Below are 22,813 nucleotides of genomic sequence, written 5' to 3' on the forward strand. Positions count from 1 at the left end.
GTACTTTTCTTAGAGGGCTAATAAACTTTTGCAATAAGTATATGAGTTCTTTATGACTAATGTGAGTCCATGGATTATATGCACTCTTAGCTTTCCGCAATTTGCTAGCTTCTACGGTACCGTGCACTACCCTTTCTCACCTCGAGATGTGGTGCAAACTCCATAGGTGCATCCAAACCCCATTATATGATACACTCTATCACACATAAGCCTTATTATATCTTCCTCAAAACAGCCATCATACCCACCTATTATGGCCTTTCCATAGCCATTCAGAGATATTATTACCATGCAACTTCCACCACTTTCGTTTTGATGACTTGAGCATTCATTGTCATATTGCTTTGCATGATCGTAAGATAGCTAGCATGGTATTTCCATCACTTGTCCATTTTTTTGATATCATTGTTATGCTAGATCATTGCAAATCCTGGTACACTGCCAGAGGCATTCATATAGAGTCATATTTTGTTATAGGTATCGAGTTGTAGTATTGAGTTGTAAGTAAATAGAAGTGTGATGATCATCAATTTTCATTATTAGAGCATGTCCCCGTGAGGAAAGGATGATGGAGGCTATGTTTCCCCACAAGTCGGGATGAGACTCCGGACAAAAAGACAGAAGAAAAGGAAAAAAAGGAGACAAAGAGAGAAGGGGCATGCTAATTCCACACTTGTGCTTCAAAGTAGAACCATGTTTTTCATATAGAGAGTCTTGTATGTTGTCACTTCAATATACTAGTGGGAATTTTTCATTATAGAGTTAGATGCACACCCACTTAGTTTTCATATTGAGCTTTCATACACCTATAGCTCTTAGTGCATTCGTTGCATGGCAATCCCTACTCCTCGCATTGATATCAATTGATGGGCATCTCCATAGCCCGTTGGTTAGCCGCGTCGATGTGAAACTTTCTTAATTTTTTGTCTTCTCTATATTTACCCCTATCATCATACTCTATTCCACCCATAGTGCGCAATCCATGGCTTGCGCTCATGTATTGCGGGAGGGTTGAAAAAGCGAAGCGCGTTAAAAGTATGAACCAATTGCTCGGCTTGTTATCGGGGTTGTGCATGATAAATACTTTGTGTCGAGAAGACAGAGCATGACAAGACTATATGATATTGTAGGGATAGCCTTCTTTAGCGTTGATATTTCGAAAGAAATGATTGTTTGTTGGGATGCCTGAATATGGATGTCCTTATGTCAAATTATAAACTATTGCTTTGAATCACTCATGTCTTAATATTCATGCCATGATTAGATATATGATCAAGATTATGCTAGGTAGCATTCCACATCAAAAATTATCTTTTTTATCATTTACCTACTCGAGGACGAGCATGAATTAAGCTTGGGGATGCTGAATCGTCTCCATCATATATATATTTTTTGATTGTTTCATGCCAATATTATACAACTTTAACATATTTTTGGCAACACTTTATATGATTTTTGGACTAACCTATTGATCCAGTGCCAGTGCCAGTCCCTGTTTGTTGCATGTTTTTTGTTTCGTAGAATATGCATATCAAACAAAGTCCAAACGCGATAAAAATATAGAGATAATTATTTTGGAATATATGTGAGTTTTGGGAGTTGGAATCAACGCAAACGGGGGCCCACAGCCACCACAAGACACCTGGACACGCCAGGCAGCCCAGGCACGTGGTGGTGGGTTGTGCCCTCCTCGTAAGTTAGTTGGAGCTCTACTTCGGGCGCAAGGAAGCTTATATCCGAAAAACGTGTTAAATCTCAGCGCAATCGGAGTTATGGACCTTCGGGAATATAAGAAACGGTTTTCGACCAGAAAACAGGAACGCGAAATAGAAGAGAACAGGGGGATAGATCCAATCTCAAAGGGGCTCCTGCCCCTCCGCCGCCATGGAGACCATGGACCATAGGGGGAACTCTCCTCCCATCCAGGGGAGGCCAAGGAAGAAAAATAAGGAGGGGGCTCTCTCCCCCTCTCTCCCGGTGGCGCCGGAGCACCGCCGGGGCAATCATCGTGACGATGATCTACACCAAAAACTTCACCGCCGTCAACACCAACTCTCCCCCCTCTATGCAACAGTGTAACACCTCTTTTCCCCGCTGTAATATCTACTTAAACATGGTGCTCAACACTATATATTATTTCCCAATGATATGTGGTTATCCTATGATGTTTGAGTAGATCTGTTCTGTCCTATGGGTTGATAGATGATCATGATTGGTTTGATTTGTATATTTTATTTTGGTGTTGTCCTACAGCGCCCCCCGTGTCACGCAAATGGAGGGAACCCCGTTGTAGGGTGTTGCAATACGTTCATGGTTCTCTTACGGTGGGTGGCGTGAGTGACAAAAGCACAAACCCGAGTTTGGGGGTCATTGCGTATGGGTTAAAGAGGACTTGATACTTAATGCTATGGTTGGGTTTTACGACCTTAATGATCTTTAGTAGTTGCAGATGCTTGCTAGAGTTCCAATCATAAGTGCATATGATCCAAGTAGAGAAAGTATGTTAGCCCAAGCCTCCCCCTCATATAAAATTGCAACAATGATCACCCGTTTAGTTATCGATCACCTAGGGACAAATGAGTTTCTTGTTGACGAAAGCTATTTAATTTTATTATCTCGCAATTTATTCATAGTTTTATTCTCGCAAAGTACTCATAGTTTTATTCTTACAAAATAGTTTCATACCTGTTTTAGGTAAAGCAAACGTCAAATGTGCGTAGAGTTGTATCAGTGATCGATAGAAGTTGAGGGAATATTTGTTCTACCTTTAGCTCCTCGTTGGGTTCGACACTCTTATTTATTGAAAAAGGCTACAAACGATCCCTTATACTTGTGGGTTATCAAGTAGAACCCAAGTTTTCAGCAAAGATTATAACTAACCATGTCAACAATAACTCTTAGAAACTATATTAACTCATAACAATAGCATAATCAACTAGAGAGCAATAATAAGATATTTCAAATGCCAACACTTTGTCAAAATGATCAATATATAATATGACAACAGCAGTATCTCGCTAGCCCTTTCTTAGACCGCAAAACATAATGCAGGGCACCTCCAAAGTTCAAGCAACGACTAAACATTGTAATTCATGGTAGAAAAGATCCAGTCATGATGCATTCAACATTAACTAAACATAATGCATGAGGATGACAATAGTGCTTTCGGGTCTTGAGCTTGTTTAATAAGATGATGACTCAACATAAAAGTAAATAGATAGGCCCTTCGCAGAGGGAAGCAGGGATTTGCAGAGGTGCCAGAACTCAAAGCTTAAATGAGAGATAAATATAATTTTGGGAGGTACACCCTTCCGGTCAACGGTACAACCAAGAGTTTTCAATATCTTCCATGCTAAACAAATTACTGCCGGTTCCCAAGTGATAAAAGTAAAGTTTACTCCCCCTCCACCAACAAACACTATCCATGGCTAGCCGAATCCACGGGTGCCTTCCATACCAACAACAGTCCTGAGGGAGTTTTCTTTAATTCTTTGTAATTTTTTATTTCGGGACTGGGAATCCCTATTACCAGCCCCTCTCATGCAAGGGCGAGTGAATAAACACTCATAATGAGAATAACCCTCTTAGCATGGAAGATACTGGCCACCCCCTGGCTGTCCATGAGTAGTCCAGGCACACAAAACAGATGTTCATTTGAAATTTTAGAGGTGGCACATGCAAATTTTTACTTGGAACTGCAGGGTAATACCGCATATAGGTAGACATAGTGGACTCATCTAGAATAACTTTGGTTCAAGGATTTTGATGCACAAGCAATATTCTCACTTAGTACAGGCGAAGGCTAGCAAATTGGTTGAGAAGCGACCAGTTAGAGAGCAAAAATGATCGTGAACATGCATTATGAATAATCAACATTGAATACTAGAATGAATAGGATATAAACACCATGAACATGAATATCGTGGAGGCTATGTTGGTTTTGATTCAACAACATGCTGAACATGTGCCAAGTCAAGCCACTTGAAACATTGAGAGGAGGATACCATATCATCATACTACATCACAATCATTTTAATGGATGTTGACACCCAAGATAAATCATTATCCACTCCTAGCTACTTAAGCATGGCATGAGAAACTATAATCTCCAATTCTCATTGCAAACATGTTTAATCATAATATGTTGAATCATGGATACTAAGTTAAACATATTTACAAAAACAAGAACGAGTTGAGTTCATACCCGCTTTTCCTTGCCACAGTCACTTCATCAAATATCGTCATTATTGCCTTTCACTTGCATGCCCAAATGATATGAAAATAATAACAGTGCAAGAGTGCCGTGGACTAAGCTGGAATCTGCACCATTTTATTCAGAAGGAAAGACAAAATAATATGGGCTCTTTGTTAGATCAAAAGTAGTGCATATGAGAGCCACTTAACATTTTCATCGTGGTCTTTCTCTTGGTACGACTCAATAAAAGAAAAGGAAAAGAATTTCAGAGAAACACACTGAAATATTTTTGGAGTTTTTGATTTTTTTTCTTGAAGAAAGCAAATTAAAGAAAAAAAGTCGAAAATGAGAAAAACTATTTACACGGGAGAGATCCCAACAAAAGAAGAAGAAATGGAAAATCTTTTTGGGTTTTCTTTTAATACTACAACTAAATTAAACTAGAAACAAAAACCGAAAAGAAGCAAGAAATATTTTTGGATTTTCTCAAAGTTTTTCAAACACACAAGAAGAAAGCGAGAAAATAAATCTAGCATGGATAATACAATGAAAAAGTATGAACACCGACAACTGGAATGAAATGTGTGAATATGAATATAATGTCGGTGGAAATACGTACTCCCCCAAGCTTAGGCTTTTGGCCTAGCTTGGTAATCACCACCCGTAGCCTGGATAATAGTCAGAGTGATAGCTCACGGAGGCCCTTGGTGCGGCCTCCTCAGCCCGTCGGGCAGCCTCAACCACCGCATTGTACTCGTAGGCCTCGCTCTCAAGAACATAATATATTCTTTTACTATGATAATCAAAGAGAACAGGTGCAGGCAAAACAACATGCACAGTAGGGATTTTATTGAACATCAAACTATAAGTGTAGTTAGTGGTTGTGGCCTTAATGAACTTATGGTGCTTCATTGCCTCAAAGTCTAAGTACTGAGTAGGTAGAATGGGATCATTGGGCAAAGGTGACACACCCAGCTCCTTAGCTAAACTGGAGGCATAAATCCCACCATAAAAGTGACCACTATCAGCGTTGCGTTGCATCCTTCATGCAATGATCGCTCCAAGATTATAACATTTAATTCTTGTCAGAGCAGTGTGTATGAGGCTCAAGTCAGGGGCACACAGTGTGCTGCTATCCTATTTGCCTACGATGCATTTGCCATTAAAGAGTGCAAAGTAATGAATTGATGGGAAATGTATACTTTTTATTCTACCTTGTGTTACTCCTCTATCCTCACCGTAACAGAGACTAGTAAAAATGACTCATACTCAGATTTTGGTGGTTCATCCAGCGAACCCCAATATGGAATTTTACATACAACGCAGAACGGTTCTAGAGGCATGGTGAAAGCATTATTATAAAGGCTAAATGAAACTCTAGACTCACGGGGATAAAATTTAAATTTCTTAGTAAACGTCTCTATGAGGCTGAGATGTTGGATGCACTTATCTGCCATGAAAGGAGCGAGCTCAGTGTTGTGAACATACTGTTCAAATTCTTCCTTGATATCTGCACCAACCATGAACTTGTTACACGACCATAGGCACGATTTGGTGTCGGCGTCTCGCATCGAGCTTGCACTTGGGTCAACATAGGATTGTCGCATCGAGCTCCTAATCGAGGATGCCTCCAAGGACCTCCTCCTTGAAGAACTCCTAAAGAGGTGCATTTTATTTGCAAACAATTTTCTGAAATTTTTGGGTCACGAAAATTTGTCAACAACACTTCACAAGATTGATAGCAACTACTCATGTGGGTGCCTAGAGGCTATATTAAGCATTCAAACTACTTAGAACTCTAAGAATTCAACATGCAAGCTCATCTATTGCAGCACCAAGAGTAGCTCAATACTCAAAATATAAACCACTAACAAAAACTAATTGGAGCAATGCAGGAGTCACATACCAAGTAGCAATCTGCCAAAAAAGTTTCGGAAACAGAGCTTCGAGCAAAGAGATCGAAATCCGCGGGTTTGAGAGCAAGAACACGAGAGAGAGAGCAAGAGTGATTTTTTTCTGGAGGTAGGAGATGACACGGGCTAAAGAGATAAGTGAGGGGACCTATGTGGGTCCCACCACCCACCAGGGCACGTCTGGGGTGCCTGGCGCGCCTTGGTGTCTTGTGGGCACCAGGGGCACCCCCTCGTGATGTTATTTGTTCCAGAAATTCTTAAATATTCAGAAAAAATCGTGTTAAAATTCCAGGTCATTCTGAGCACTTTTATGTTTTACCACTTTTTTATTGTACGAAAAATTCAGGAAATAGTGTAAATATGGAATTCTATTTTATTTAACTAAGAAAAACAGAAAATAAAAAGTAGGGACAGAAAGTTGTGCTTCCTAAATTCATCGACCACATGCCTCTCGAAAACAATCCATTAATAAGGTTGATCAAGTCTTATTAACAATCACTTTCGATTAACATGAACGCGAAGAACTTTCGTAAAACACTAAGTTACCTCAACGGGGATATGCATATCCCCAACAATAAGTATTTCATATTTCTTTTTGTCAGTAGGCAAAGGGAGTTGAAAACTTCCAATAGTAATTGTCAGAGATTTTTCAATAACATTAATACCATTCACTTGAAATTGTTTCCTCGGAAAGTGCATTGTATGCTCATTATCATTGATGTGAAAGGTGACCTTGCTTTTATTGCAATCAATAACAGCCCCTGCAGTATTTAGAAAGGGTCTACCAAGGATAATCGACATGTTGTCGTCGTCGGGCATCTCAAGTATAACAAAGTCTGTTAAGATAGTAACATTCGCAACAACAACGGGCACATCCTCACAAATACCGATAGGTATGGCGATTGATTTGTCAGCCATTTGCAATGATATCTCAATAGGTGTGAGTTTTTTCAAATCACGTCTTCTATATAAAGAGAAAGGCATAACACTAACACCAGCTCCTAAATCACATAAAGAAGTTTTGACATAATTTTCTTTCAATAGAGCAAGCTATAGTTGGTTTTCCAGGTTCTCCAATTTTTTAGGTACTCCATGCTTAAAAGAATAATTAGCAAGCATAGTGGAGATTTCAGCTTCGGGTATTTTTCTTTTATTAGTGATAATTTCTTTCAAGTATTTAGCATTAGGGGCCATCTTTATAATATCAGTCAAACGAGTGCGCAAAAAGATTGGCCTAAACATTTCAGCAAAGCGTTCAAATTATTCATCATCCTTTTTATTAGATGGTTTGAGTGGAAAGGGCATGGGTTTCTGAACCCATGGCTCTCTTTCTTTACCATGTTTTCTAGCAACAAAGTATCTTTTATCATAACATTTATTTTTAGGTTGTGGGTTATCAAGATCATTAGTAGGTTCTATGTCAACATCATTATCTGGTTCTTTATCATTGTCTGGTTGAGCATCTACATGAACATCATCATTATCATTTTCATTATCACTAGATGATGTTCATTACCAGATTGAGTTTCAGCATCAGAGATAGAGACATCATCATTATCTTCAGAATGTTTTTCTATTTCAGGTTCACTAGAGGTATGCAAAGTCCTATCATTTTTCATTTTAATTTTCTTTTTGGAAGGACTAGGTGCATTAGTAGTAATTCTTTGAGAGTCTTGTTCAATTCTAGGGTGTCCCTCAGGATAAAGTGGTTCTTGAGTCATTTTCCCTCCTCTAGTTGCTACTCTAACAGCATAATCATTTATATTATTGTTCATTTCACTAAGTAGTTCTCTTTGAGATTTAGCAACTTGTTCTAGTTGAGTTTGAACCATATAGGCATGTTTTCTACACCTCTAACATCATTAGTGCTTCTAAACAACAAGTCACTCAACCGAGCAATCATATCAAAATTTTGTTTCATAACATTTGCATTGAAGTGATCTTGCTTTCTAATGTAGTTGTCAAATTGATATAAGCATTAACTAGGATGTTTATTGTAAGGGATATCACCTTCATCAAACTATAAAAGATAATTTACCTCTACCACCTGTGGTGGTGTGTCAAGCCCATGTATTTTTTCAATAGGTGGTAAATTCTTAACATCTTCAGCTTTAATACCCTTTTCCTTCATACATTTCTTTGCCTCTTGCATATCTTCAGGACTGATAATAAGTTACCCCTCTTCTTCGGAGTGGGTTTAGGCGATGGTTTAGGAAGAGTCCAATCATCATAATTCTTCAATATATTATTCAATAATTCCTAAGCCTATTCAACAGTTCGTTCCCTGAAAACACAACCAGCACAACAATCTAGGAAGTACCTAGAAGCATCGGTTAGTCCATTATAGAAGATATCAAGTATTTCATTTTTTAAGAGGATGATCCGGCAAAGCATTAAGCAATTGGAGAAGTCTCCCCCAAGCTTGTGGGAGACTCTCTTCTTCAATTTGCACAAAGTTCAATATTTCCTGTATGGCAGATTGTTTCTTATGAGTAGGAAAAATATTTTTCAAAGAAGTAATAAATCATATCCTGGGGACTACACACACAACCAGGAGCAAGAGTATTATACCATATCTTAGCATCACCCTTTAATGAGAACGGAAATAACTTGAGAATAAAATAATAGCGAATTTTCTGATCATGAGCAAATAGGATGGCTATATCATTTAGTTTAGTAAGATGTGCCACAATAGTTCCAGTTTCATAGCCATGGAAAGGATCAGATTCAACCAAAGTAATTAACTTTGGGTCAATAGAGAATTCATAATCCTTATCAGTAACAAAGATAGGTGAAGTACAAACTTAGGATCACATTTCATTCTAGCATTTTATAGATTTTTCTTTCAACTTGCATAATAATTTCTTAAGATCATCTATCCTTGCAAGTAAGAATGTCTCTAGCTACGTCTCCATCCATACATAAACCTCAGGTATCATAGGCAATTCAAATATAGGAGAGTTAGGCCTAACAGGTGTTTCATAGTTTTCAGTTTCAAAGACTCCATCAATTTCAGTAATGTCATTAGTTTCAGCATTCTCAATATCTTTAGCTCTAGAAATTTGTTCATCAAGAAATTCACCTAGTGGCACATTATCATCAAGCAAGGTACTAGCATCATCATAAGCATCATTGATAGCAGAAGTATCATCATTAATAACTTGCGACAGATCAAGATTAATAGCATGTGGTGGTGTTGCAAGTTTACTCAAAACAAACGGTGAATCAAGTGCAGAGCTAGATGGAAATTCCTTACCTCCCCTCATCTTACAGGGAATGATCTTGGTTCTTGTATCTTTCAGATTCTTCATAGTGATAAATAGATATAAATCCCAAGTGACTCAACAAATATAGCTATGCTCCCCGGCAACAGCGCCAGAAAAAGGTCTTCATAACCCACAATTATAGGGGATCGCAATAGTTTTCGAGGGTAGAGTATTCAACCCAAATTTATAGATTCGACACAAGGGAGCCAAAGAATATTTGTAAGTATTAGCAGTTGAGTTGTTAATTCAACTACACCTAGAGATTAAATATCTGCAGTAGAGTGATTATCAGTAGCCTCAGTAATATGATAGTTTGATAGTAGTAGTAATGGTAGCATTGATAGCAATAATCTTGTAGTAGTTGTGACAGTAGCAATAGCAATAGTAACTTGGCAAGAACAATGTGTGGAAAACTCGTAGGCATTGAATTCGTGAATTCGTTGGATGATATTCATCATATATCAGTCATAACCTAGGGTGACACTGAACTAGCTCCAGTTCATAAATATAATGTAGGCATGTATTCCGTAAATAGTCATACATGCTTATGGAAAAGAACTTGCATGACATCTTTTGTCCTACCCTCCCGTGGTAGTGGAGTCAATAAGGAAACTAAGGGATATTAGGGCCTCCTTTTAATAGAGAACCGAAACAAAGCATTAACACATAGTGAATACATGAACTCCTCAAACTACGGTCATCACCGGAAAGTATCCCAATTACTATCACCCTGGGGTTTACGGATCATAACACGTAATAGGTGCATATGGCTTGCAAGATCGGATCTAGAACATAGATATAATGGTGAAAACATAAACGGTTCAGATCTGAAATCATGGCACTCGGGCCCTAGTGACAAGCATTAAGCATAGCAAAGTCATAGTAACATCAATCTCAGAAGATAGTGGATACTAGGGATCAAGCCCTAAAAAAACTAAGTCGATTACATGATGAATCTCATCCAACTCCTCACCGACCAGCGAGCCTATGAAGGAATTACTCACTCCCGATGGGGAGCATCATGGAATTGGTGATGGAGCATGGTTGGTGATGACGAGACCAAAGATCCCCCTCTCCGGGCCCCGAACGGTGTGATAGCCTGGCTTATTAGGGATGATAGACTACTCATATCAATAAGGCATTCCTTCTTTTCCGGGAGCCCATTCGGACAGAACTCCAAAGTTAAGCATGCTCAGCTTGGAGTAGTTTCAGGATGGGTGACCGACCGGGAAGTTGCTCCCGGGTGCGCACGAGTGAGGATAAAGTGCATAGAAAAGACTAGTATTGATCTGTGGGGCTAGTCTAGATCCCGCCAGGAGTAACGACCACCGGTGGGGTGTGTCCGGGGCGTTACAAGTTGGTATCAGAGCCGACCCTCGCGGTTACACGGATGTTTGTGGACAAGTGCGCGGTCATGTTGTGCATGACATTTGTGACCCATCATGGCACACGACATGCACATGTGCGGGACTGGAAGCACAAACGTATGTGCCAAGAGGGAACGTTCTTGTGACCCGACGAGGACGTCGGTTCCTCTGAGTGGGGGTGTATGTGATAGCCTAGCTTATTAGGGATGATAGACTACTCATATCAATAAGGAATTCCTTCTTTTCCGGGAGCCCATTCAGACAGAACTCCAAAGTTAAGCGTGCTCAGCTTGGAGTAGTTTCAGGATGGGTGACCGACCGGGAAGTTGCTCCCGGGTGCGCACGAGTGAGGAGAAAGTGCACATAAAAGACTAGTATTGTTCTGTGGGGCCAGTCTAGATCCCGCCAGGAGTAAGGACCACCGGCGGGTGTGTCCAGGGCGTTACAAACGGGCTCCAGATCTAGCCTCCCGATGAAGAACAGGAGGTGGCGGCGGCTCTATATCGTAAAACGCGATGAAACTTCCTCTCCTATTTTTTGTTGGAAAAAATGGATTTTATAGCGTCGAAATTACGGTTAGTGGGGCCACAAGGGCCCCACCTCCCACCAAGGCGCGCCAGAGGGGGTGGCGTGCCCTGGTGTCTTGTGGGCAGGCAGGGCCCCCCTCTAGTGGGTCTTGGTTCCATTATTTTTTATTTATTCCAAAATAATTCTCCAAAAAGTTTCGTCCAAATCCGAGAACTTTTATTTCTGCACAAAAACAACACCATGGCAGTTTTGCTGAAAACAACGACAGTCCGGGTTAGTTTCATTCAAATCATGCAAATTAGAGTCCTAAACAAGAGCAAAAGCATTAGGAAAAGTAGATACGATGGAGACGTATCACGTTGGTTTTTCGCTTGAAGAGAGAAGAGTGATGCATCAAAGTAGAGATAAGTATTTCGCTCACTTAAGAATCAAGTATCACTACAGTAGGAGGAACACACAAGTCTCCCATAATTGCACCAACCCAAACAAACAAATACTTGCACCCAACACGATAAAGGGGTTGTCAATCCTTCACGGTTACTTGCAAGGATGAGACCTGATAGTGATAGATATAAAAGATAAATAAAAGTGTTAAATAAAATAAAACTAAATAAATTGCAGCAAGGTATTTTTTGTGTTTTTGATTCTATAGATCTGAAAATAATATGATAAAAGATAGACCCGGGGGCCATAGTTTTCACTAGAAGCTTCCGTCTTGAAAGAAAGCATACAGCGGGTAAACAAATTACTATTGAGCAATTGATAGAAAAGTGCAAAGTTATGACGATATTTACGGCAATGATCATGTATATAGGCATCACGGCCGTGAGAAGTAGACCGACTCCTGCCTGCATCTACTAATTTTACTCCACACATCGACCGCTATCCAGCATGCATCTAGTGTATTAAGTTAACAAGAACGGAGTAACACCTTAACAAAGATGACATGATGTAGAGGGATAGATCCAATCAATAAGAACACACCCCATCTTTTTATCCTTAGTGGCAATAATACAAATACGTGTCATGTCCCTTTCTGTCACTGGGATTGAGCACCGCAAGATTGAACCAAGTACAAAGCACCTCTCCCATTGCAAGAAAAAATCAATCTAGTTGGCCAAACCAAATCAATAGATCGGAGAGAAATACAAAGCTATCTTAATCATGCATAAAAGAGTTCAGAGAAGAGTCTAATAATATTCATAGATAATCTGATCATAGATCCACAATTCATCGGATCCCAACAAACGCACCGCAAAAGAAGATTACATCGAATAGATCTCCAAGAACATCGAGGAGAACATTGTATTGAAGATCAAAGAGAGAGAAGAAGCCATCTAGTTTCTAGCTATGGACCCGTAGGTCTGTGGTAAACTACTCACACATCATCGGAAGGGCGTCAAGGTTGATGTAGAAGCGCTCCATGGTCGATTCCCCCTCCAGCAGAGTACCGGAAAAGGTACCCAGATGGGATCTCATGAAGACAGAAACTTGCGACGGTGGAAAAATATTTTTGGTGTGCCCTCTGGTCTACGGGGAATATTTGGGTATTTATAGAAGAAAAATTAGGGTTGGAAGTGCCATTGGCGGGGGGCACAAGCTTGCAGGGCGCGCCCTATGAGCTTGTGGCTGTCCCGTGACCCTTCCGGCCTCCTCCCGAAGCTTCCAGGGGGTCTTGTGGTCCAAGAAAAATCGTCAAAAAGTTTCATTCCATTTGGACTCTGTTTGGTATTCATTTTCTGTAAAGACAAAACAAGGGGGAAAACAGCAACTGGCACTACGCACTACGTTAATAGGTTAGCCCCCAAAAATGATGTGAAATAGCATAATAATGCATATAAAACATCCAGGGTTGATAATATAATAGCATGGAATAATCAAAAATTATAGATACGTTGGAGATGTACCACCGGCCCAGGCAGCCGTGGAAGAGGCGCCGCCCGCGGGTGGGGGCGCGGAAGACGAGGGTGCGCGGCCGAGGCGGTCGAGGCGGCGTGGCCGCCCTGCCACCCCAGTCGTGGAGCCATTCTGCCGACGCGGCCCATGAATTCATCATGATTATGCACCGCCAGCCCTACACCTGGCTCCGGCTTCCAGATTCCTTCGCGGAGGAGATGGCGGACCGCAGCCTCTGGGCCTATGGGTGCAGCCGGACGGCTGCTGCAATGGCCCCTCCTGGGTGGCGACGGAGTTCTCCCGCACCAGCTTCGTGCTCTTAAAGTAGGGGTGGAAGTCATTCGCCCTCGCTCGCGGCTTGAAGAAGGGTTACGTCCTCTACTTCAAGTACGATGGGGCCGCCACGCTCTTCATGAAGATCTTCGGGGTCACCGGCCGCCGCCTGAAGTGCTGCATGGAGAGTGATGACAGCGACACCTCCGGTGACGAAGACGGTGGCGTGTCTCCCTCTGACGGAAGCAGGAGCAGCAGCGGCTCCCCGAGCGTCAAGAGCGGGGACAAGGACTCTGACTAGGGCGCGGTCGACGCCCTGGGACGGCGGCCTCCGCCATGAGCTTTTCTTTTGTTTTCCTCTCTTTCCTGCACAGGAACAAAAGTGGGCCCCACAGGGGCGTGTAAGAAAGTGTGACCCTCGCGTCTTAAATTTGGAGATTTTATGGTTCGAAATCAGGCTCATTCTTAACGTTCCTTCTTAGGCTTGCCCACTCCTTCACAATCACCCTAGTGCTCTGCGTTGCTAGGACCCAGCCCCGAGCGGGCCTTAGCTGTTGCTGGCATGTCAAGTCGCGATGTGTAGACAAGGCCAGGAGGTGAGAGGCCCGAGGTCCGATAAGAACTCCTGAGGCACGATGCTCAGGGACTTCCCCCTTGACACGCAAGCGGTTCACGCGAGAGAAGAAGCTTTCGCCTCAGACGAGGTCACGAGAGGAAGGAACGCCACCAAATACCACCGAGTCGCGCGGGGCGGTTAACTTAGCTTTTTGGGGCGCGACGCGAGGCGGCCATGGCTCGCGAGGAATTCATGCGGCATCGGGGCGCGCCTCTCTGAAGTTTCTTCTTTATCTTGTCTTCTACCTACGATGGATCAATGTAAACCCCACGAGGGTGCGTGAAAAATTGATGCCTTTCATTTCTGAGCCAATGCCTTTGTGGTCTAAATCGCATGCTCCCCTCGTGAGATCTCCTCGCGGGGTTCACCCCCTTTTTCCTTGCTTGCCAAGGTGCTCTATGTCGCCGGGACCCAGCCCTCGAGGGAGCCTCGGCAGCCACTGGTATGTCAGGTCGCGATGCCTGGGAAAAGGCCAGGGGGTGAGGGGCTCCGGTGGCTAGTGAGGGCTCCTGAGGTGCGATGCTCAGGGACCATCCTTAACATGCAAGTGACTCATGCAGAAAAAGGAAACGACCTCCGCCTAGGTCGTGAGAGAAGGGAACTCTAGAGACAATAACTGTGCCTCGTGAGGCGGTTCGACTTAGATTTTTGCACGAAGCGACGTCATGTAGATCGTGACGTGATCCTTGGATTTTTTGCCATGTGAGGCCCTTCGGGCAATCGTACGGGGCTCCCAAGCGGTTGGTTCATGGGGCAGTACATGCTCGAAAGGTTTTGAGGCACAAGGGCAACGCACGCTCGCCGACCTGCTCGTGTCAGTCCATGAGGAGATGAAGCACTAAGGATCTCGGTGACGTGACGTACACGGGAGAGGGCCCATGAGCCAGAGCTCGATCGCTTGGATTTTTCAGCACTGCAGGGATGGACCCGAGCACAGGCGCCGTGCCTAGCCCTCGCTCATGGGACGGTCATGAAGAGAGTCAAGAGGGCGTGGCGCTCTCGATGGTGGTACGACACCGAATGCAGGGTTAAGCAGGCAACATAAACTCACTAAAGCATAACCAGGTTTGCTAAACGACCAAAAAGTGAGGCGGCTGCAGGGACGGACCCTGGCCAGCTTGAGGATGAATGCAGCCCAAGGGGCACCCTCAATTCTGAACAAACCAAAAATTCACCTGGCAACATGCTGTTGTGGGTCGGGCTGCTTGACCCCTATATTCATCACAGTCAATCAAGCAGGAAGTAGGGTATTACCTCCATCAAGAGGGCCCGAACCTGGGTAAACATCATGTCCCCTGCCTCCTGTTACCTTCGATCCTCAGACGCACTGTTCGGGACCCCCTACCCGAGATCGGCCGGTTTTGACACCGACATTGGTGCTTTCATTGAGAGTTCCACTGTGCTGTCGACAGAAGGTTCGATGGCTCGATCAATCATCTACAATGATGTTGTTTCGGGGGAGACTTTCCTCCCCGGCAAAATTTTTGTATTCAGCGGCTTCGCATTGCGTGCCAACTCGATTAGCCACCTTGAACAGATCGACAACTACACCCCTGTTCATCAGATCAGTTTTGGAAACCTAAACTATGTCGCCGATATCTGATACGTCCATTTTGCATCATGTTTTGTTACTGTTATTTATAATGTTTTTATCCATAATAATGCTTTTTGGAGTAATTATAATGCCTTTTCTCTCATAATTTGCTAGGTACACACCAAGAGGGAGAATTCCGGCGGCTGGAAATCTGGACCTGAAAAAGCTACGTCAGACCACCTATTCCGCACAACTCCAAATGAGCTGAAACTTCACGGAGATTTTTTATGGATTATTTAAGAAATATTGGAGCAAATAATCACTAGAGGGGGGCCACCATGTGGGCACAACCCACCTGGGCGTGCCAGGCCCCCCAGGCGCGCCCTGGTGGGTTGTGGCCTCCTCGGCCCACCTCCGGTGCCCATCTTCTGGTATATAAGTCATTTTGACCTAGAAAAAATTAGGAGAAGAGTTTCGGGGCGGAGCGCCGCCGTCTCGGTGCGGAACTTGGGCAGGAGCACTTTTGCCCTCCGGCGGAGCGATTCTGCCGGGGGAACTTCCCCCCCGGAGGGGGGAATCGTCGTCATCATCATCACCAACAACTCTCCCATCTTGGGGAGGGCAATCTCCATCAAAATCTTCACCAGCACCATCTCATCTCAAACCCTAGTTCATCTCTTGTATTCAATCTTGTTACCGGAACTATAGATTGTTGCTAGGAGGTGACTAGTAGTGTTGATTACATCTTGTAGTTGATTACTATATGGTTTATTTGGTGGAAGATTATATATTCAGATCCATGATGCTATTTAATACTCCTCTGATCATGAGCATGTTCATTATTTGTGGGTATTTACCTTTGTTCTTGATGACACGGGATAAATCATGTTGCAAGTAATCATGTGAATTTGATATGTTTTCGATATTTTGATGGTATGTATGTTGTGATTCCCTTAGTGGTGTCATGTGAACGTCGACTACATGAAACTTCACCATACTTGGGCCTAAGGGAATGCATTGTGGAGTATTTAATAGATGGTGGGTTGCGAGAGTGACAGAAGCTTAAACCCCAGTTTATGCACTATTTCGTAAGGGACCGATTGGACCCAAAAGTTTAATGCTATGGTTAGAATTTATTCTTAATACTTTTCTTGTAGTTGCGGATGCTTGCGGGAGGGTTAATCATAAGTAGGAGGTTTGTTCAAGTAAGAACAACACCTAAGCACCGGTCTTCCCACATATCAAATCATCAAAGTAGCGAACACGAATTAAACCAACGTGATGAAAGTGACTAGATGAAATTCCCGTGTACCCTCAAGAATGCTTTGCTTATCATAAGAGACCGTTTTGGCCTGTCCTTTGCCTCAAAAGGATTGGGCTATCTTGCTGCATACTTGTTACTATTATTGTTACTTGCTCGTTACAAATTATCTTGCTATCAAACTACTCGCTACTTACAGTTTCAGCACCTGCAGACATTACCTTACTAAAAACTACTTGTCATTTCCTTCTGCTCCTCGTTGGGTTCGACATTCTTACTTATCGAAAAGAGCTACAGTTGATCCCCTATACTTGTGGGTCATCAAGGCTATTTTCTGGCGCCGTTGCCGGGGAGTGAAGCGCCTTTGGTAAGAGGAATCACTACAAAAAAAGTCACTTCCCTGATGATACGTGTTTGTCACAGTAGGTCACATTTTCTGTCATGCATGTACATCCATGACGATTTTATGACAGAATCAAGATAGTCATACCTGTGCTATCGTAGAAGTGTTCCATGACATTACCAAAATTATCATCACAGAAGTGTCCACTTCCATGACGATAAATAGCGTGTCATAGAAGTGCTTTCGTCAAGGGTGACCGACACGTGGCATCCACTGTAACAGGTCGCCGTTAAGCTATCGGATCTGGTTTTGAATCCGATAACCCGTTAACAGCCCAAACCAATGGGGATTTTCCACGTGTAAAATTCTCATTGGCCAGAGGAAACACGTGTTGGCTCACCGTTGGGACAGATGGCATCCACTCATTGGATAGGAGGCGCCTATGATACGTCGACACGTGGCACGGCCCAACAGAGGTCCATTCCGGTGAAAAGGCCGGCCCGTTTACTTGGTCAAAAGGTAATGGGCTGGCCCACGGAAAGCCTATTAACGACCTGTTCGTATATAGCCCATTTACGGCCCGCTAACTACCGACCCGTTACGGCCTATCGGAATTAAGCCCAGTAGCTTCATATGGGCCGTCCAATATGATTCCAGCCCGTTGTAACTTCCGGCCCATGTATGGCCCATGATGTCTTTCGGCCCATATGAGGCCCTTTGTAACTCTCGGCCCACTAAAGGCCCGAGATGAAACTGGCCCATAATGAACAGTGTATCGCTTTATACCCAATAACGGCCCATTATTCTGTCGGCCGTTTCCAGCCCGTGTTAACTTTCGGCCTTCTAAGGGCCCATTTATTCTTGGGCTCATTTCTAGAATTCGATTAGATACGGTCCGTTAGTGGCATGTTCCGTTTGTGGGCCAAATACAACCCATGGTTACATTCGGCCCGTTTGTGGCCCGTTAGCCCATTGGGCTGTTTTCATAGCGTTATCAAATACGGCCTATTAACGGCCCGTTATGGTCCATGAATAGTACGGCCCATGTTTGGCGAAATGATTATACGCCCCGTAGAAGGCACATGGATCCTACGACCCGTAGAACACCAATGGATCCTACGGCCCGTAGAAGGCCCATGGACAATACACCCGTAGTAAGTCCATGGATCCTACGGCCCGTAAAAGGCCCATGGATCCTACGGCCCATAAAAGGCCCATGGATCCTACGGCCCACAGGAGGCCCATGGTTACAACAGTCCGTGTGTTGCCATGATTATTGTGGCCTACTTACCAAAAGTAGGTTATTGTGGCCACTAGAAAAACGCGGAAAAATAATTGTAGTGACTACAAGAAAACAACTAGACAAGACAATAAGGAAATAAATAAGCAACAACTAATACTAGCCTATTACAGCTATTACACATATTACATCCACTGGGCATCAAAGTTCGCCACCAGTGCAAATATAGGGAACAAAGCAGCATATTACATACACTGGCTGTCAAAATCGGCCACCAGTGCAAATAAACGCGGAAGCAAAACAAGTCCATAACTGAAACAACTTCAGAAGAGATCAAGAAACGTTATCTTGGGTATCGACCATGCTGGCAATAAGCTTAGCAAGCTTATTAGCTTTGTCCTGTTTGGCGCTAAAATCCTCCAACGCTTGCTGTTGCACCAGAAAGTATGCATCTGAATGCTCCAGGGACTTCCGCAGTCCTTCCGCTTCTTGTTGCAGCACAGCTGATCGATGTCTTTCAGCTTGTAGTTGAGACTCAAGAAACCGAACTGATTCAGACAGTGAGTTTGAATAGCTTGTGCAAGCAGTAGTGGCCAGTAACTCGAACACTAAACCAAGACAGGACTTTGGGGTTGTCTCACTGTCCTCAAGATAGTCTTCCTTAGCTATTTTATCAGCTTTGTTGGAGACCAACAAGGATATCTCACTATCCTGAACCTTATCTGCATTACTTCCTTTACCATTGCTTAATAAGGCACTCTTCCCCAATATTCTGTCAACATTCTAAAAGAAGAAACAAGCAGACACATAACAGGTTTAGCATGTACTAGTATATAGAATTCATTTCGGTGAACTAGTTCATTTGTAAGGTGGACAGGATTAAACTCCTAAGTCTTCTATTGCCAAGTACTAGTACAGAATAAAAGCATCAAACAAACATATATCGATGTCCTATGGTCACTGCATTGTCTTGCCAAATCAAAATAGAGACACGGTTCAAATCATATCAGTTCAAGACAAAGCAGCAATGAAAGAATACAAAGCGTGGGAAACTACACGGCACAACAAGATTTCAGATGGGTACGGTGGGTCTACATGTACAACAACACTATTGGCTTTGTTGTGATGCTAGTAATGTGCATGATATGAGAAGTCAACTGTATATACAATTGAAATTGAAATCAAAAGAGCTATTGATAAGAGCAAACCTGTTAAAGAAACATGCTTGAACATACCTGCTGTGCCATTGGAGTTTCGATTGGATCCTTCAATTTAAAAATAAGTTTGTATGAGTAAATACAGTGATACAAGAGCAAAGTAATATGCACGATAGCAATGGAATCTTAAATTAGAACAGTTGTTCTTCAGGTTTAAGCACTTGTTCTACATGAACAGAGTACAGTAAGACACAAGAATATAGTACTTAAAAAATGAGCTCATAGACCTTACCACATTCTTGGTTCGGGACCAGTACAGAACAAGGCGTTCCCAGTCATCGTCCAGTAAATATGTCTCAGGAGAACGTAAGGGAATTTGATGAGTTTCTTTGCCAGTGAAGTACGTTTTCTTCAGGTAATTCTGATACTGCCACCAAGCATTCTTGAAGATAGCAGAGGTATTAGCACAGGTTACCTCATCCTGAGTTTCCAAATCGGTCCTTCTCTATAGAGAAAAATGGGGAAATTTGCTGTATTATAACCATCATGGAGGTATAATGTATGGGACAAAGCAAAGTAATTGCCATGAATAACATTACTTACACATAACTCATGGACAAACACCTGCAACTGGCATTTTCCTTCATATTCAGTATAATATTTCCAAGATGGGAAGATACGCACATAGGAATTAACAACATCAAATGCGATAGGTGCTAAACTACGACTAGCTGGTTCTGCTTCCTCCAAAGGAATAGGCGTACTAATTGGTGGAGTTGGGGTTCGCCGTGGTAGTACTGGCCCTTTGGGCACTGGAGCTGCCTTACTAACTGCTCTTGTTTGGGAGCTCTGTGGTGGAGATGGTGCTGTGTCAACAGGAACTGGGTTACTATCTGCTGGGGTTGGGGTTAGATTGGGTGAAGCTGGTTCTCTGGCCATCGCAGTAGGGTACAATCTGCGAGAGTCTGGGTTATGTGTGGTAGGGCTGGTTCTCGTGCATGTACAACCAGGGTGCTATCTCCACCAAGAGGTAGCACTGTTTTATTTGAAGACCGTGTTTTTACTCCGCTAGATACTGCCATCACCCGCTCCAATTCAAATGGCTGATAAACAAGAAACATAGTTGAATGTATAGACATTGTATGAGAGACAGATGCAATAGATAGTGTGGAAAAAAGAGGGAATGAAATAGTTGACATGTATATTGTTTAACTAAAACGGATAGCATGACATAATTTCACATATAAGATGTCTATCTAAACTGGATAGCATAGCATAACATAATTCAAAGATATGATGAATAACTAAACAGGATCGCATGACATAATTCACGTACATGTTATCTAAGTAATCAGGATCGCATGATTTAATTCACATATGTGATTTATATGCTAAACAGAGGGCATTCGATATGATGTCTGAACTAAGAACATGGTGTTGAATATTGTGTATATGATGTCTAAGCTATGCAATGCAAGACACAATATGCATGATATGAGCAGTATAACCATGCGAAGTTAGAGCATACACCCCGGTGGGGGAATAGGACTGGTCATCTGTCTCTGAATCCATCTCTGGGGAGCTATCGGGACCCAACAAGAGATCTGCTTCGACAGGTAGCACTGTCTGCTCTGAAGGCCTTGTTTTCACTCCAGATTTTTCCATCTCCCACCCAAATGGCTGATTCACGGGAAGAGTAGTTTAATGTACAAACATTGTCGACAAATGGAAATGTAATGAAGAAAAGGATGGGCAAGATATCATTGAAATATATGATGCCTGGTTAAGCAGGATGGCATTGCACATTTCACATATATTATGGCTGGCTAAACAGGTGGCACTACAGAACATGTTTAAACTAAGCAGATGACATATATGATGTCAAAAGTAGGCACTGCAAGGTAACATATGCATGATATGACTAACATCATCATGCCAAGGTAGAGCAAACACCTTGGGGGATAAATAGGAGTGGGCAGCTGCGTCTGAATCCACCTCAGAACAGATATCTTCCTCTGGATTACAATCTGGAGAGGGGGGAGGGTTTGCCATTGAACCCACCATGGAGCGATGTCTGCATGACATTGTATTGCCGCGCAAAACTCTTCTCTTTTTCTCTACATGTTCAACATGACTGTGTACAATATCTGACATGCATACGAAAAAAATATGGTGAGATTATGTAAGGAGAGCATGCAGAAATCTAGAGTGATGGTAACAACCAGTGGATGGATCCAAAAATAATGATAGCAGGCTGATGATTGCTTTAATTTAATAAAAAGACAGATGATGATTGCTTTACTATTTGTTTCCCATCCAAGATGAACAACATAGGCATACCCTAGGTGAACCAGATATTAGACAGAGATACTATTCATTGCTGCCTCGATATGTGCCCCACAACTAATTTAGAACTCAAGTTTGAACATCAATAAAGTGAAACCATATGAAAGTGTGTACAGTTAGAATGTTATTCTGCCACTAATGCACTTGGTCTTGTTTTCATGCATAGGATTTTGAAAAGTAGGTCCAGGTGGATGTTTTGCTCCATTCCTTTCAAAAAAATGCATGAATAATTGAATAGTACAGTGCCATAGGAAAATTTCCTATTGCTATGTTTTTCCGTTGAACCACAATAGCCCTAATGGATCGACATGAATGTGGAGTAATAAGTGATGCGACAAGTGTACAACCCCTTTGCTGTAGTTGTGTCGACCTCAGCATCATTGGGTTGGTCGCTGAAGAAGTTGAGACAGAGGTGGCTGTCGGAGGTGTGGAGGAAGATCTGAGGAATATGTAGATGGTGTCCAGGGCACTGCTCTGTTGTGATTGATCGTCCTATCGTTGGAGCAGCTCCGGTGAGCCGTAAGACGTCAAGGCTGAAGCAGCACAAGATAGACATCGTTAATCTCAAGTGGGATTCTAATAGCATCTCCAATAGATGATGTAAAATAGATGTAAAATTTACATCACCAAAAACCACCTGACTACAACACATGAGGTAAAAACTGTTGACTCTGAACTTAACTGTCGAAACTGAAATTTACTGTGGAATCTGAATGTTACTGTCGAAAATGAACGCAATGGTAGCAGAGAGGCACTTGACATGTAGTTTAGTGAGGGCATGCAGTTCATCTTCAACCTGCACCCCCCTGAGCCGCCAGCCACCACCGGCCGAACCCCGTGCCTCCTCGCCGCCCCGAAAGAACTCCCCACCGCCGGTC

Source organism: Triticum aestivum, chromosome 7D (assembly GCF_018294505.1).
Source record: "Triticum aestivum cultivar Chinese Spring chromosome 7D, IWGSC CS RefSeq v2.1, whole genome shotgun sequence".
Classification (NCBI taxonomy): Eukaryota; Viridiplantae; Streptophyta; class Magnoliopsida; order Poales; family Poaceae; genus Triticum; species Triticum aestivum.